Consider the following 17,968-nt stretch of genomic DNA (forward strand, 5'->3'; position numbering starts at 1 on the left):
TGTTTGCAATACGTTCAATTGATTCAATTTAATTTAATTTTAGTTTTAATTTTTAGCACTGATGGATCACTTTGGCAACCTACAACTTACTCAATAATATGTAGTGCACATTTCATCGGAAATAGAAGATCTGGACACCCACTAAGTCCAGCCTATGTTCCGACAATATTATCGCATGAATACAAGAAGAGGTATGTGTCGCCGGGACCCAGCTTACAGTGCTTTCACAGACAACTCAAGTGATTAAAAAAGGAAGAATCAGATGGAAAATTTTCAAGTAGAGTTTGCCCAAGTAACATAACCAAGGATGCATCCGTGGGAACAGATGCATGTGATTTTCATTGTTCACACTTCATGTTTTCTTGTTCAATAAATGAAAACGACGTAAATATACTTCGGTCTGAGAGAGGACATTACAAAACATGATAAAATGTGTGGAATGGAAGACGATCATGCAGACATCAAGGGTCCAGGTTTCAAGGCTACAGCTCCATAAGGAACAATACACAAATGCGTGATTTAGCAGGTGTGAACTTCAGCAACTTTGCCTTGCTGCTTGCATTATTACCACACTGTAACGTTTTGCAAACTGTCCACTTCATGACCATGTCACACCACTATCACACTAGGTCGTGCACGAAGGCAGTTCTCCGAGGCAACGCGGATTAAACATTTGCCAGATAAGATCGCGAGGCAAGCTGCCCGAATCAGATCGCCATTTTATATATCAGAAGCCACCACAGGGTTTTAGCAAGTTAAACGACTAACACAATTTCTTTTATCACATTCCGAAGAGCAATTCTCGGAAGTTAAACAGTCGACACGGCCTTTTAACCACAAGAATATCACTCAAGGAAGTTATTAAATATAAAGAATAAATACATGAAGACTGGTGCATATGACATAAACTTTCATTCAAGCACAAGTGTTTTTGAATAAGTGCCTTACCATAGACACTTTAGAATATTTTAAAGTATGTTTATTAAAAACAAAGTGTTTAACATCACCACAGACGCGAATTTTATTTAAGTTATTATTTTTCTCACAAATGCCTGAAGATTATTACAAACACGAACTTTTTATTCACGCCACCTAATGTTATCGAAAAGAATTTTACCATAGACGCTTTTAAATATTTTCATCATTTAAGTTTCTAAACACAATTGTAAACGATACTGTAATTTAAGTATCATTCACATAAATCTCCTTACCCCCAACCCCCCCACCCATCTTCCATTTCATTTAAAGCATCTAGAACAATAGTTTTTAGATTCCCATGGGATATAGTTTTAAGATCCAATGTGCTTGCTTTTAAATGTTATCATCTAAGATTTTTTATATACAGCTGAAGATGACCACTAAGTGGTCGAAACATGTACTGTGTTTGTTAATGTATTTTTAAGTTTGTCAAAGGCAAAAGAAATAAAGTATCGATTAGGTGGCTTTTTAGATTAATTTGTTGATTTGTTGAAACTGTAACGTTTCGAAATTATATAAAGAAACCAGATTATTGATTTTCCTAGTGAAAATGAAAACTGGACTGTCCTATTCTGCTTTGAGAGTGCTATTCGGTGTTCACAGGACAACAATATCACGTATTTTTACGACCGTGCTTATGCAACTGGCACTGCGTACGAAACATTTCATATTCTGGCCTAGTAAGGAAAGTGTTCAAGAAACAATGTCTCCAGCATTTAAGAGAAATTACAGTAAATGTCAAGTCATTATTGACTGCATGGAATTTAGGGTTGCACAGCCTCACCAAGTAGATCAGAGAGTATATTTCTATTCTCAATACAAGGGTTGCCACACTGCAAAATTTTAATTGCTATCACGCCTTGTGGTATGATCGCCTTTAAATCTAAATGTTAAGGTGGAAGAGCCAGCAGCTCATTCATAAACACCGACAGTGGTTTGTTAACTTTCCTTCAACCTCACAATTAGAATTAAAAAGGTTCAATCTATTCAATACAAAATGTGTTGTACAAGGTGTTCACAACATATTATTTATTATTACTAGTACCGGTTTCGACGCTTCATGGCGTCATCATCAGCTAGAAATCACAAAGTGGGCAGAGTACATGTCATAAAAGTTGTATAGATAATACATACATTGCAAAGTACAAATGATAGGCTGTTTTCTCATTAAAAGCTAGAAGAATGATGTGTAAAATATGGTGATATAATATAACACAGAGGTGTTATAGTTTAATGAGGCAGGTGAGTATTGTACAATAAAATTGGTCTGATGAATGAGAATAAAAGCCTTCATATGATAATAAAACGATGCAGTAAAATTGTCCACTCTTTTATTGTTGTTCAATGGAGACATATATAAGTCCAGGTCCAGTGTTGTATGTGGTTGGCAAGATCATCAAATATTTGTCTAAGGCCGGGACACCTGACGTTGAGAGGTTGAATAAGGTTGATTTTTAAGGTTGTCTCAGCTCAACATGGGTGGTGAAGCTTAAAAGGAAGAAAAAACTAAGTTAATGAAATGGATAGCTAAAAATGGAATTGCAGCCGAGTATGATAGGATATGAGACTCACCTTGTTTAGCGTGCTGGTTGTATGTTGTGAGAAGAGTTGTGGAGGAGTGAGATGGGTGTGAGTAAGTTGAGTGAGTGTGAAGGTAGGGTGGGCGGAGCGGGAAGAGGAGGGGTAAGGGGGAGGAGAGAGGAATGGAATGGAAGGGATGGGAAGGCGGGTCAGGGGGGCGGTGTGGCGGTGGAGTGGAACATAGAAGAGTGTTTTGGAGAGCGTAAAAGATCGATTTCTTCTCCGTGATTTTAATACCTCTAAAGACTTCGATTAGAAAATCGAAAAGGATATTAGGTTTTTCTGAAATTTCATTAAGGTTTAGATTAGGATTGAAAAATTGATCTAAGTGAATAAAAAAGTTTTTCCGTAACATCGAGTAAAGGCCCTTTGTTTATGTTTTTGAGAATTTCTAGGTCTTGTTCTATGGTAGTGAAATTATGCTTTGAGTCATGTATGTGTTGGCCTATTGCAGAAAATCTATTATACTTAATGGCATTGACGTGTTCTAAGTATCTAACTCTGAAGCTTCTTCCGGTCTGTCCAGTGTATAAGGAAAACAGTTATTGCATTGGAAACAGTAATCACCTGATTTTGCGTGAATGTTGGATTTGTTTATTGACTTGGTATTGTGAACTATATCCATATTTCTATTGTTGATTCTGTACGATATTTTAATATTATGTTTCTTGAAGATGTTAGTTACACTGTGTATGTTTTCATTAAAAGTGAAGGTGGCGTATAGGGCAGGGTTAAGTCTTTCTTTGGTTAATGTTGTCTTTAGTCTGTGTTTACATTTGTTGATAATGCGTTCTATGAATGAAGAATTATAACCATTATATTTAGCGATGGCACGGATGGTATTCAGTTCTTTCTTTAGGTTTTCTTTGGATAACAGTATTTTTAATGCACGGTCTACCATACTATAGTAAGTGGCGCACTTGTGTGCGTGTGGGTGTGTAGAGTCTTTTCTGATAGATGTCGCTGTTTGTGTTGGTTTTCTGTAGATATTATATTCTAGTGAAGAAGGAAGTCTCTTGATTGTGAGGTCTAAAAAATTAATTGAGTTATTGGTCTCGGATTCCAATGTAAATTTTATATTAGGATCTATCTTGTTTAAATTGTTAAGGGTGGTAGCTGCATTAACCGTTCTGTCATCCAGAATAACCAGAGTGTCATTGACAAATCTGGACCAGAAAAGTATGTTTGAGAAAATATTATTGTTATTAATTGCCGTGTCTTCTAGGAAATCTATGTATATCTTCGCCAAAATTCCTGAGGCCGGCGACCCCATAGCCAGTCCATCTTGTTGGTATATTCATTTGTCAAATGTGAAATAGTTGTTGTGTATCACTAGTTTCAGGACCTGCATGAAGTCCTGGATCTCGAGTTTACTTAGCCCACTATATGTTTTTAGGTTATTTTGGATTATGGGAAGAAGTTTTTTAGTGTTAATACTGGGATACATGTTATTGATATCAAATGAATGAAGGGTGTGGAACGGTTGTATTTTAAATTTATTTAGTTTTCCAATTAATTCAATAGTGTTTTTTACGGATTTTTTTGACTGAAATTTATAATTTTTATTAAGGAATTTTTGGATGAATTGGGCGAATTTGTATAATGGGCTAGGTCTGTAGTTAATGATGGGGCGTATGGGGACGCCGGTCTTATGGATTTTGGGGAAAGTTTTGGCGGTAGGCAGACCGGGATTCATGTTAATTAATCGCGTTTTTTCTTGTTCTGTGAAAAGAAATGATGTATTTTTTAAAGTTTGTTTTAGGAGACGTTGGATTTGCTGAGTCGGATCTTTTTAAACTATAGAGAAGGAGCCATTATTGAAAAAACTTTGTGTTTTTTCAATGTAATCATTTTTATCTATGATAACGGTCATATTGCCCTTATCGGCTTTTGTGATGATAAGGTCGTGATCTTTAATTTTCTTCGCGAGTTTGGTAATGTGTTCTCGTTCTGCGAAGGTTTCTTTGTGTATACTACTATTAATGGGTGTTGTTTTGTTTTTTAGGTTATGGATTTTGTTTAATGTCCGTTTAACGTTAATCTGACCTCATCTTGTAAGTCTAAAGGCATTTTATTTGCTGTTTCAGACTCTATGACTAGTGTGGTAGCGATATTAACTTTATTTGGACATGGCCAATTGTGTTTTGGTCCTTTTTCAAGGATCTCATTTTCCTTGTCTGAAAGTTATATTTTTGTTAAGTTAGCTACTGGAGGGTGAAAATGTTCTATTAAAGACTCTTGGTTATGGGTACTCGATTTATTAGAAATTTTTGTAATTGGCCTTGCGTTATTCTTAAGGCAGGTTCGATCCTGGCTCAGTCCGGTGGTGTTTGAAGGGGGCTCAAATACGTCAGCATCGTGTTGGTAGATTTACTGGCACGTAAAAGAACTCCTGCGGGACTAAATTCCGGCACCTCGGCATCTCCGAAAACCATAAAAGTAGTTAGTGGGACATAAAGCAAATGACAACCTTCTGGATTCCTTGAACAGTTGTAACCAGAATGCCCATGAAAGTAAGATGTATAGATGTGCCCTTTCAGAAAATTCTCCACACATTGAGTTTTGGAACAATATTCTGAAAGAGACAGGTGACTGGAAAATAATAGACTTTAAACTGATAAAGATAAGACATACATGTTCAATTTCATTGCTGGGTGACAGATTATTATACGATCTGTTATGTTTTTGTGGAATAGGTTGAAGAAAGTAGGATTCAAGTATCATAATTTGAAAACTCTCAATCAGAACTCCTTAGAGAATGCATTTTGTTGCATATAACAGCACGGCATTTCCAACATAAATCCTACATGTTTTCAGTTTGTAGTAGCTATAAAAACCTGTATTAGAAATAATATGTCTTTGCCCTGCAAGATTATGAGTAACTGTGAGAGTGATGATTGTTCTCTCCTTAGCAATTTATGTCACTTTTGCTTGATGCTGATGCTTGTTGTTTAAAGGCATCTAACATCTAGGTCATCGGCCCCTAATGGTACAAAATGAGACAAAATCCAGTGACAATTTAAAAGTCCTAAATTCATCCACTGACTACAATTCAAAACGTGATGATGAAGAATGAAAGGATAACTATGAATTTAAAATAATCAACAGAGCCAACTCACAATACTGAAAGTTAAACATAATTCCAAAATCGATCCACTGACTAGAATTCAAAAAAATTACGAACAATTATTATGAACTTAAAAAATTAGTGGATCCGATCTGCAATGCCTCACCTTCCCACTATATTGAAACAATAGTATTACTGACCAAGGGAATGTTTTCAAAGCACAATTCTGAATCGATGAATCTTGTTGTCTAAGGGGTCCAAAATCCAGGTCAATGGCCCCTCATAATGGTACTTATCGCTAGTAAAGTAGAACCATGGTATTTCTCAAGTTGCGGTACTAATCAAAAGAGGCGTAGACTCATGGTGTTCCAAACATTATGGTACTACTCACAAGTATTGTACGTCGCACAGGTACCGTATGCAGACCTATGGTGTTTCTCACATAATGGCGCCACTCGGAGACAACGCAAACCCATGGTGTTCCTCACGCAGGTGCACTAATCAAAGGAACTAGTACTATCCCATGGTGTTCCTCACATAGTGAGTACTAATCATAGGCAACATAGACCAACAGTGTTTCTCATATAGTGGTACTAATCACAGGCAACACCCAGACCCATGGTGTTTCTCACATAATGGTACAAATCAGAGGCAATGTAAGCCCGCGATGTTTCACATGTAGAAGTACCAATCACGGGTACTGGAAACCCACAGTGAACTGCTCTCTGCTGATTTAAAAAAAAAAAAAGCTATTTGTTCAGGGTGTCGACCTAGAAAGATCTTTTGCCTCTACTTGCACCATATGTTAGGAACCTGTGTGTATTTGAAACTTCCGAAAGTGTGAAGTGTTGAATGCGAGGAAAGGAATGTTAAGGACAACACAAACACCCAGTCCCCAGGCCAGGGATATTAATAATTTACAATTAAAAACCTGACCCAGCCAGGAATCAAACCCGGGGCCGGACGCTCTCTGCTAATACTAATCACAAACCTGTTGTGTACCTAACATAGTGGTTCGTGTTGTGGGTTCCTGTACTCACATCCTAGTTCGTGAACGATGGGCAACGGTTGAGTGGCCTGGCAAGTGGTCCTGAGAGTTGGGATACCAGTTGCTATGGAAGAGGAGTGGGCATCTTAGACATATTCTGAGTAGTGGCCCTCCTTGTACTCATGCAGCTTGGAAAAATATAATTATCATTATGAACTTAAAATTAAAGGATAAGCTCAGGAAGATAAAACATCTGTCGGAATACAACGTGATTCAGTTTAAAGCGCTTAGGTCAAAAATCAAACATGATATAAAGATAATGTTTAATGAATATATTACTCATATTGACATTGAAATAAATAGTAATGTGAGCGATTTTTGGAATTTCGTTAAAAATAAAATAAAGCAGAATGTATACAATGTGCAAATCGAATATAACAGCAAAAAGTACATTAACCCATTAGTGCCTTGTGTTGCCATATGGCAACGATTTTTGCACCTTTTTCTTTTAATACTGTTGGCAACAAGAAATAATCTGGAAGATTGTAGTGTCATCCGACAGTTAGAGAAGAGTTTGTATAATCGAGTAATCACGTTTATTTAATTTTAAAATCTATTGTTGTGACACTAAGACTGGTGAACTCTTGGTTATTTTAAGATTCCTGCGAAATGGCTGCTGGCTTCACATAAGAAGGATATAAAATGTATTAGTGAAGTTCTTTCAGTGGATTATGTTTACAGTAGTGTTGTGCACACTTCATTGTATATGTTGTAAGCATTTGAAATAGTACAGGCGCACAATGCCGTAGTAGTGCTTATTGAATAATTAGCGTTGCCATATCCCTTTCAGCCCATGTATGCACAATTGTGCGGGTTCGTATTTTATTTATGTCTGAGCTTATTTGACGTTTTCTTGGTGCTAGACCGGACTGCAGTGCTTGTGCGGGACACATAGCATGTACTTCAGCTGTTTTTATATAGTACTTGACCACCAGGGGCCAGGAAGAAGAGTTTACAGTTCATTAGCAAGATGGCAGGAAGCAGTTATGCCTAAAGTAAGTATTTATTTATTGCATTCATATTAATCTAGAAGCTTTACTGAATATCAGAATATAATCAATGAAGTGTGTAAATTGTGTAGCAAACGTACAACATTGTACGTAATACCATGAGGTTTTGAATGTTGATACGCACATATGTGCGGGCTAGGTTTCTTTTTCTTTTTTTTTTTGCTAGGGGCTTTACGTCGCACCGACACAGATAGATCTTGTAGCGACGATAGGATGGGAAAGGCCTAGGAGTTGGAAGGAAGCGGTTGTGGCCTTAATTAAGGTACAGCCCCAGCATTTGCCTGGTGTGAAAATGGGAAACCACGGAAAACCATCTTCAGGGCTGCCGATAGTGGGATTCGAACCTACTATCTCTTGGATGCAAGCTCACAGCCGCACGCCTTTACGCGCACGGCCAACTCGTCCGGTAGGGGGCTAGGTTTCCTTACAGGCAATGCATGCAGGAGTGCTGGATGCTGTCACAAAAAGGACTGTGAAAGCAAAACTCGTACTCTACATGAGAAATGTAATGTATAAGATTTTAATTGTTTAAAATCGTTCCACACTGTAAAATAGAACATTTGATCATGTACATGTGCATATTCACATGTACTGAGTTGAATTTTTTAATTTTTTGCAATTAAGTGAATGAAGTCCTGACACGCACAATTGTGTGGGTTCTGTTTTTCAGCCGATAGTTCTTATTTTGTAAAATAAACTGAAAAAACATGTATTTGAGTAAGTTTTTGACGTTTTGACACCTCCAGATTTCTTTCAGGTCTGACGACAAGTTGCTGCTGCCAAAAGAGCGGTAACAGCAAAACTCTTCCTCAATGTAGAAAATGTAACGTTTACTTGTGTATGAACAAAGATTTCATTGTTTTAAATTATTCCCCACTGTAAAATAGAACATTTGATCACGTACATATGTATATTCACATGCAAAGAGGTAATTTTTCTTTTTTGTAAGTAGTGAATTAAGTCCTGACACGCACAATTGTGCGGGTGCTTTTTTTCAGTAGTTAATTTTTATTTTGTAGAATAAACTAAAAATATATGTATTTAAGAGCATTTTAGTCAGTTTTTGACGTACAAACAAAAATTCACACCGCCAGTTTTCTTTTAGGTCTGAAAGGGATATGGCAACGCTAGGCGTTTATACTCAGTAAAATTGCTGCAGCTGTCAGATTATGATACTTTATACTGATTCATACATCTTCATTGCAGGAAGGGATTTTCCCCTTTTAGAAGCTGCTGACTGAAGATCTCGATGGTGATATTTTTGTGGAACCGCCCTTTGTAAATGTACTTACAGATGAGTGCTCCTGGTGATGAAGATGATGGTGGGCTTATTGATAATCTCTCTCTCGACAATTACGTGTCAGTGCTGAAATGAAGCTTGTAAATAATGAAAGAATCGGGATTAGTTACGATGGTGAAGGTGTGTTACCAGAGGACGAAGTGCCTTTTGTGTCTACGACGCAAAATCTGTTTCAATACCCGATGCTGCAAAAGAGCGGATAACTGATAGAGGAAATAATAAATCAAATAACAAACTAAGATAGACCGATGGAGCTGATTTCAATATTGGGCGACTGTTGACATTTCCGGAGCCTAGTTATAGCAAGTGAAAATCCATGACTGTTGTTAACATTTTTGAATTGTTTACAGATAACCAGCTGGTCGAACATTTAGTTTGAGAGACTGAAACATACGCAGTGTTTTTAAATTGTACGGACCCACAAATAACTTCTGATGAAATTTGTTGCTTTATCGCCATACTTTTCATTTCTGGATATAATAGGTTGCCCTCCAAGCGTTCTTATTGGGACACGCAGGATGATATGAAGACAGTGAAAGATTGTCATTCTCTATCTCTATATTGAGGGTGGGCTTTTATATGCCTCCGAAAATATAGACTACTGTAGTTACTCTATAGTTTGTAACTGCATCTGAAGTTCTTTGTTTCTTCATTTTCTTATTTTTGATTTTATTCTATTGTTCCAGTGAGAGTTTTGTTTTGACAGGCAACGAACTGTACATATGTGTCTATGTACTGCACACAAATATTTTCTCCTTTGTTCAATAATTCTTTTTTTTTTTTTTGCTGTGATGTGAATAAAAACTGATATTCCATATTCTTACAATAAATAATGTGAAGATATTTCAACATTGTTATTGCACAAAAACAAAACACACTAAATTCGACTTTCAAAACTCATTGTTTAAAAATAGGTAGTGCAAGCGTCTAGCGTTGCCATATGGCAACATCAAATATCTTATGACCTAGCGATTCCAAAATTCTGAAACTTGTTTTATTAGTTTATTTTGGTCTCAAACATGCGGCAAAACACAATAAATAAGCAAATCTCAGAAAAAAATTAATTCAGGCGCTAATGGGTTAAAAATCAAGATATAGCAAATGCCTTTGCTAACTATTTTCAATCAGTATATTCAAAAGATGAAGCTCATTACTCAGTCAATAAAAATAGAGGTACAGAATCAAATATACAATATAATTTACAGATCAAATGTATAAAGGGCGAAAAAACATAGAGCTATAAGGAATCTAAAACCTAAAAGGTCTGTGGGACCCGATGGAATACCGCTTTATATATTTAACGCTTGTACGGAAATATTAATTGAATCTCTCCAGATATTATTCAATCTTACCTTAAGTAGTTCTACCTTTCCCAAACAATGAAAATATGCCAAAGTTCTAAATCTGGGAAGAAACAGTTAATAGATAACTACAGACCAGTTACAGTTCTATCGTCTCCAGGTAAAATATTTGGAAGTATTATATATGTTCACATTTTTAATCATATCAAATTAATTATCCCATGCAATCAGCATGGTTTTATGCCAAAGAAATCCACAGTAATCAATTTATGTATCTTTGTACAGTATGTATCTAATGAGATTGATCATCGCTCCCCAGTAGATGCTATTTATAGTGATTTTCAAAAGGCTTTTAACAAAGTAAGGTAGATCACAATTGTTTAGTCAGTAAATTCAAGGATTATAATTTAGACCAGTCTCTTATGTCTCTTCTGGTTTCGTATTTGAAGCATAGAAGTCAGTTTGTAAGTTACAGAAACATGTTTTCTTATAATTACATTGCAAAATCTAGAGTACCACAAGGCTCTAATTTGGGTCCTTTGCTGTTTCTCTTATTTGTAAACAATATTCCTAGCAAAAATTGGTTCTCATAGGTATTATTTGCTGACGATATTAAATTATATAAATCAATATCAAGTACGCAGGATTGTTTAGAACTGCAAGTTGATTTAAATATCTTGTCTGAATGGAACAAATTTAACAAATTACCCTTCAATATTAATAAATGCAGGAAGAAAACTTTCTCAGTGAAAAAAGATAAGATAAATTTTACATACTTAATTAATGATGCCCAACTGGAACAAGTAAATTAAATTAATGACTTAGGAATAATATTAACTAGTGATTTAAGTTTCACTACTCATATTGAAAATGCTGTGAATAAGGCATACAGGAGCCTTGAGTTTATAATGAGACATTTGTGTAGCCTAAGTAATAAGTCTTTATTTTGTTTGTATTTTTTATTAATTCGATCAAATCTGGAATATGCCTCTATTATTTGGAATCCATCAACAAAATTACAAACAGATTTGATAGAAAGGATCCAGAAAAAGTTCTTGAAATATACATACTTCAGGCAAAGCGGAGAATATCTTAAATATTTATCATAACATAAGATGATTCAAATGATAAATTTTGAAAGGCGTGATATCAAAAGAAAATGTCAGTCGATGATATTTCTCTATAAGCTAGTTAATAATGAAACAGTATTGATTTAACTTGTCAACTCCTCCTGTATGCACCTAGAAAACCGGCAGGTAAATTTAGGAATTTGTTTTTCTTGCCAAGAGTTAACACAAGCATGTAAATTCACCCCTATACAGAATGATGTCACTGAATAATAAATTACATCCTCTGAATATAGATTTATTTCAAAATAAGAAATCCAACTTTTCAAAATCTTGTAAGCATTTATTACACATAATTAGCTAGATGAATGATGCCATGGTGTCTGTTTTAATTTTGTTTTTATTCTTCTTTTTATTGTATTCTTTATCTTTATTACTGCTGTTATACTGCAGTTATGTAACTATTTCATACTCTATTTTGTGTCTATTTTATTTCTTGTGTTTTTCTAATAATGTTTAATAAGATTATAAGTTCTGGGCAAATATTGTAATTGGGCTAATGTCTGTATAATTGCATACAATAAATAAAAGACTATAAAATCCATCGTGGTCCAATAACCCATTAGAGGGAAGCATATTCATTCACCGGGACTACGTGTAAGTAAGGATAGGTTAGCACCCTTCTTTGCAGAATTTTACCTAGGATAACGAAAGTGAAGTCTATCTGCAGATGGTTAAGGGTGGAAAATCTCTAGAACAAGGAAATTAGACAGGAGAATATGGATTAGTGAAAATTTCCAGGGATTAGACAGCCAGCAGGTTCAGGATAAGGAAAGAGGATGGGTGGCATACAGGTACATAATAGTAGAAACAACAAGGGATTGTATAGGAACAACTATATGCAAAAATAGATGGGTCCAATGCAGGAGGTTATTCAGAACAAGAAGATAAAGACTAAGTTACGAATGAAGTTGATGTATGACCTGCTTTTGTTTGTGGGGTCATGTAAGACTAATGGATGAGTGGTGGAGGTCGTGGTGGTTGTTATTATTTTAAGAAGAAGTACAACTAGGCAAACATCCTCTATCAACACTAATCAGAGAGAAAAAATGGAACAGATCTGACACTTCGAAAATTGAAGGTACCTGTCAAAGAAAGAAAAGGGCCACAAAGAGCAGGCCTCATATGTAATACCGTCAGAGTTGGAAAAGAACAACAGTTGACCAAGGTAGGCTGGAGACGATAGACAGTGAGGAGCCTGGCACAAGTAAGTGGAAGCAATGCTAGGACTCAGCTAAGGGCCTCATGGTCACCAACCCATGCAAGGCCTAGGCAACTTTAAGACTTTTGTGGTGGTAAACATTGTTTGTGTACATTGTAATGCAACCACCACCTCGGCAACAGGCCTAAATGCAGATCGCTGATGGTTGATTGACTGATTTATTTATTGTCTTCTTTCATGTACATATCCTTTCTCTGAAGAAAAGATCAGTTTCCTCTGTTTCTCCTGCTGTCCTTTATAAGGTTTTCAATGTATTAATACATTTGCATTACCTTCAATAAACTTTAAATCTTCAAATGTCATCATGATATTGTTTTTATTGGTTGATAATGTTATGCTTATGTTTCTCCCACAGAATACAAAGCACTCAAAGCTGCTCATACCAAACTCTACACATAATGTCATAGTATGTGACATTGTGGTCCTGTTCCCAGTAAAAAAGCAAAGCAAAGCCATCTCCGTACAGGCCATGAAGGCCCTTGGAGGGGTGGAAGGTAAAGGCTTCCACCATCCGTAATCTTGGCACTTGATAGGGTAGAGTGGTTAGCTCTACGCCCAGCCGCCTTTGCCCCCAGGAATTAACCTGGTACTCATTTTTGGTGTAGGCTGAGTGAACCTCAGGGCCATGTGCACCTCCGGAAGTGGAAATCTCATTTCTTAAATTCTACAACTTCCTGACGGGGATTCGAACCCACGTCCTTCCGGGCGAATCGAGCACGCCTTTACCGCCTCAGCCAGGCAGCCCCTTCCTGTTCCCAGTGACCACGTTTATTTTTAAGCTTGTAGGTTTCCAAATGGAGCGAGCTGGCCGTGCAGTTAGGGTCGCGTAACTGTGATTTTGCATTCTGGAGATGGCAGGTTCGAATCCCATTGTCCTAAGCCCTGAAGATGGTTTTCTGTAGTTTCCCATTTTCACACTAGAAAAATGCTGGGGCTGTATCTTAATTATTAAGAGAGATAAATTTCATTGTGAATGGTCCGTATTGAACTGTGATTACAATTAAAATTAAAAGTACAAGTTCCACAATTTCAATACAAGTTCAAGTAATGTGGGTTACTTTACAGAAGAAACATTTATTAGGTACTAGTTTCGACCCATTATCAGGGTCATCATCAGCCAAAAGCACAAGTTGCACAATGTATCAAATAGCTCTTGAGATATTTTGTATAAAGTGCTAGGTCTGTAGTCGATGATCGGGCGAATAGGTACACCGGCCTATACAAAAAATCTCAATTTATCCAAAAATTTTTGAGGAAGAATGATCAATTTATTTCCAAAAGATCCATTAAAAACACTTCAAGTCTAATTAATAAGTTAAATAAATTCAATATCCAGCCTAATCACTCTCTTCATTCTTTTGATATTGTTAATATATATCCCAGCATACAAATATCAAAACTTTACCCTATTATTGAAAACAATTTAAATAAATACAGTCATTTGAATAAATTAGAAATTATGATTTCATGTCTATTCTAATATTAGTTGCAAATAACAATTTCTTCACTTTTTATAACATCATCTATCAACAGGAAGGTTTGGCAATGGGCTCACCTGCCTCAGGTATCCTAGCTGAAATATATTTAAATTTTCTAGAACATGATAAGATTGACAACAACAACTTTAACAATATTCTCTTTTGGGCCAGATATGTAGATGATATCTTTGTTATTATAGATGAAAAAAAATTGACATAACTACCACTCTTCTCAGTCTTAATAACATTGATTCACAAATTAAATTCACACTAGAATCCGAAAAGGACCAAAAAATAAACAAATTAGATCTAACCATCACCAGACACCCAAACTTTTTAGGTTACAAGATCTTCAGAAAACCCACTCAAAATGCTTCTCCAATCCGTCAAGAGTCCATACAACCACAGACTCACAAATTAGCAACTTACAACAGCTTAGTTCATCGAGCCTTTACTGTACCTATGTCTAAAAAAGATCTAAAAATTTAATTGAACACCGTTCCATACATCGCAAAATCTAATGGTAGGTTATGGTTTTGATCATTTTTTCATTGAAAGAATAATAAACAAATACAAACATCGTCCTTCAACCACTTTAAAGAAAGAAAAACCTAACAACCCCTTAATTACCACTTTCACATTTAACAGACATCTATAAAATCACTAACATTAAAAAACACACAATGTAAAAATAGCCTTTAAAACAAATAATAAAAATGCAGATATCTTATACAATTCCACTTCTGTTAAAAGAATTAATAGAGTCTTAAAATCAGGAGTTTACAGAATCAAGTGTAATAATTGCAATTTTTCATATGTTGGACAGACTGGGAGAAGTTTCAAAACACAAGATATTAAGAAGATATTAATGCCCTAAGATATAACAATTTCTCAGCAGTAGTTCAAACACATGCAAGATTACAACCATAATTTTACTAACATAGAGCAAGATATGAAAATCCTTAAGATATATTCAAAGGCCCCCTACTTGATATAACAGAAAACTGATTCATACATTTAGATAAATATTTCAACTCAAACTATAACCTAAATGACATTTCTGAGAAAACCAACATTCTGTTTGACCTCCTGATTGTTATTTTTAGAAATTTTAATTTAACTAATCCAAAATTGATTTTCCATTCAATTCATGGCACTTTGTCTCAGCAATTACTCCTATTCCCTCACCTGTCAGCCCCATCTTAAATTAGCCCCTCCTCTCTACCCCATTTCTCTCCAATCTGTCCTACCAATTTTTTCCCCCTCCCTTCCTTATCTTCCTTACTCATGCTTCCTGTCACATAAGTTATGCAATACGTCCAACACATCGCAGCGCAAGGTGAGTCACATATTACACATTACATATTTTTATTACTTTTTCTATTAGTTTTTTCCACTCTTTTCATTACCCCCTTTACTAAATTGTGTTTTATTACTAACAATATTTATTTCACTTATTTCCGAATTGAACTGTGAATCTTCTCCACCTACAACACAGAAATATTTTGACTTTCAAGCACTACTTTCACCTTCAGTTTTTTAAGGACTTTAATCTCTTCGAATGACATCTATGTACCATCTTTCTACATTATTCACTATGTGTGCGTAAATTGTTTTCTTAACACCACTACTACCTTTGATGACATACAGTTGTTAGAACTTCATAATGAGTCATACACAACTCCAAAGATTCTTCGGTATCCAGACTGATCATATTAAATTGATCCTTCTACGGCAACTAAATGCATTAATTTATACATTTTATTTATTCTTTGTTACGTCAAATAAAAGCTAAAGAATCATTAATCTTATATATTTAATTTCGTAAGTACCACGTAAATAACGTGAACGTATCCGAAAAAACCTTAAAAAATGATCGGAATTACCCCATTTGACGGTACGTGTATGGACCTACAAAACATAAGCCAGGAGCGGTTTGGCATATGCCTGTACCTGTACGGACTAGGCTAACGATGTTTTAGATGTACATCTGCGTGCAATCTATTGGTTGTCAACATGAACTTTTAGCACAGCTCGCAGTACAGGGTATCATTTTATGCAGGGCATAAATACTGTAATGCGGCATTGTTTTGGCGTAAAACGAATTTGTTTCATCAATGTCCATCGTCGTAAAGAACATGGTGGCATCCTCGCATGGTCTGTATTTATCTAAATGCAGCTCTCAACACATATTAGGTGAAAGTATTGATGAGAATAATCCGGGTGATAATGATTATGCACAGCATGAAATTACCCGTTATGTACATAATGATAGTAATATAAATGAATGCTCACCCGAGTGGTCATAGACACCTGTTTATTCAAATTTTATTCCAACAAGAAGGTAATTAGGCATTTTGTTTTTACTTTGCATGCCACCTTTTTGTATGTAGATACAACATCTGCATGATATGAACTGTGTATCCACTTATTTTGAACAAAATCAGACAAGTTGTTTAGAAGTTATAGCAATGTTTGTGACAGCATGTAAAATTGTGATATTTTTCTAAAATTTATTACTGCCGTAGTTTAAAACATGGCCAACCTTTAATCACAGCTTGAAAGTTTAAGGCTGTGATGATTCCTTCCCGCTCCTAGCTCTTTCCTATCCCATCCTGGCCATAAAACTCATCTACATATCGTTGCAATATAAAGCATATTTTTAAAAATGAAATAAAACCAAATAGGTATTTTTCATTCAAGAAATTTAATGAAATTTCTTGTATTTATCAGTTCATGGTGGTGTATATGTTTTGGCCTGACTGTCAACATTCAGAAGACCAAAGTGCTTACTCAGCCTGCTCCTGGAACCAACCCCCAGATTTTGATGTCACCATATCTGGCACAGATCTGGAAAGGGTGGAGGCACTTCTCGTACCTTGGGAGTATTCTCTCAATGCACTGTACCTCTAAGAAGGACGTGGAAAACAGAATACAGGCTGCTCATGTGACCTTTGGACGTCTCTCACATCATGTATTCCAGAACAAAGATCCAAGTATCCGCAGGAAAATAATAGTGTACCAAGCTGTTGTTATTTCTACGTTATCTGAAGGTGTGAAACCTGGACCATATATCACTGGGACATCAAGAAAATGGACCGCTTTCATCAACAAAAATTTAGATCCATCATGAAAATCGAATGGGATGACTATATAACTAATATAGCAGTTCTTGAGAAAGCAAAGCTAAACAGTATCGAAGCCACAATCGTTGGTCATCAGCTTAGATGGGCAGGCCATATTCATCGTATGAGTGACAGCAGACTCCCTCGGCAAATCCTGTATGGTGAACTCAGCACTGGCAAGAGGACTCGTGGTGCTCCTCTGAAGTGATATAAAGACCAACTTAAGCAGACCATGAGAAGAGTAGATATAAACACAAATACTTGGCATACTCTCGCATTGGATCGCCCTCGCTGGCGTGCTACGATCTTAGCTGCAGATGCACAGCTTGAGCAGGAACGTCGAAGACAGGAAAAGGAAACTCACCAGAGAAAGAAGCTATGTCAAACACTGCCACGTTCCCCACCTTCCATCTGATGCAACATGTGTGGCCACACGTTTTATGCAAGAATTGGTCTGATAAGCCATCAGCGTCACCTTCATTGTGTGGACTAAGTATTACGGAACTGCAGGTGAGAAACAAAAACTTGGATACGAGTATTGGCCGCTGCCGACGATATGAAACTCTGAAAATACAAAGTAATTTATGAACCAGCAGTAAAACATTGCGCAGACATGCCATATTCATTATGAGAGAAAAATTGTAGACTATTACACATTATTCATTATGTTAAAATACTGAGAAGCATGTGGGGAGGCGGGACATCCTAAATAACAAGCAAGCTAAGATTCT

Source organism: Anabrus simplex, chromosome 3, assembly GCF_040414725.1.
Source record: "Anabrus simplex isolate iqAnaSimp1 chromosome 3, ASM4041472v1, whole genome shotgun sequence".
Classification (NCBI taxonomy): domain Eukaryota; kingdom Metazoa; phylum Arthropoda; class Insecta; order Orthoptera; family Tettigoniidae; genus Anabrus; species Anabrus simplex.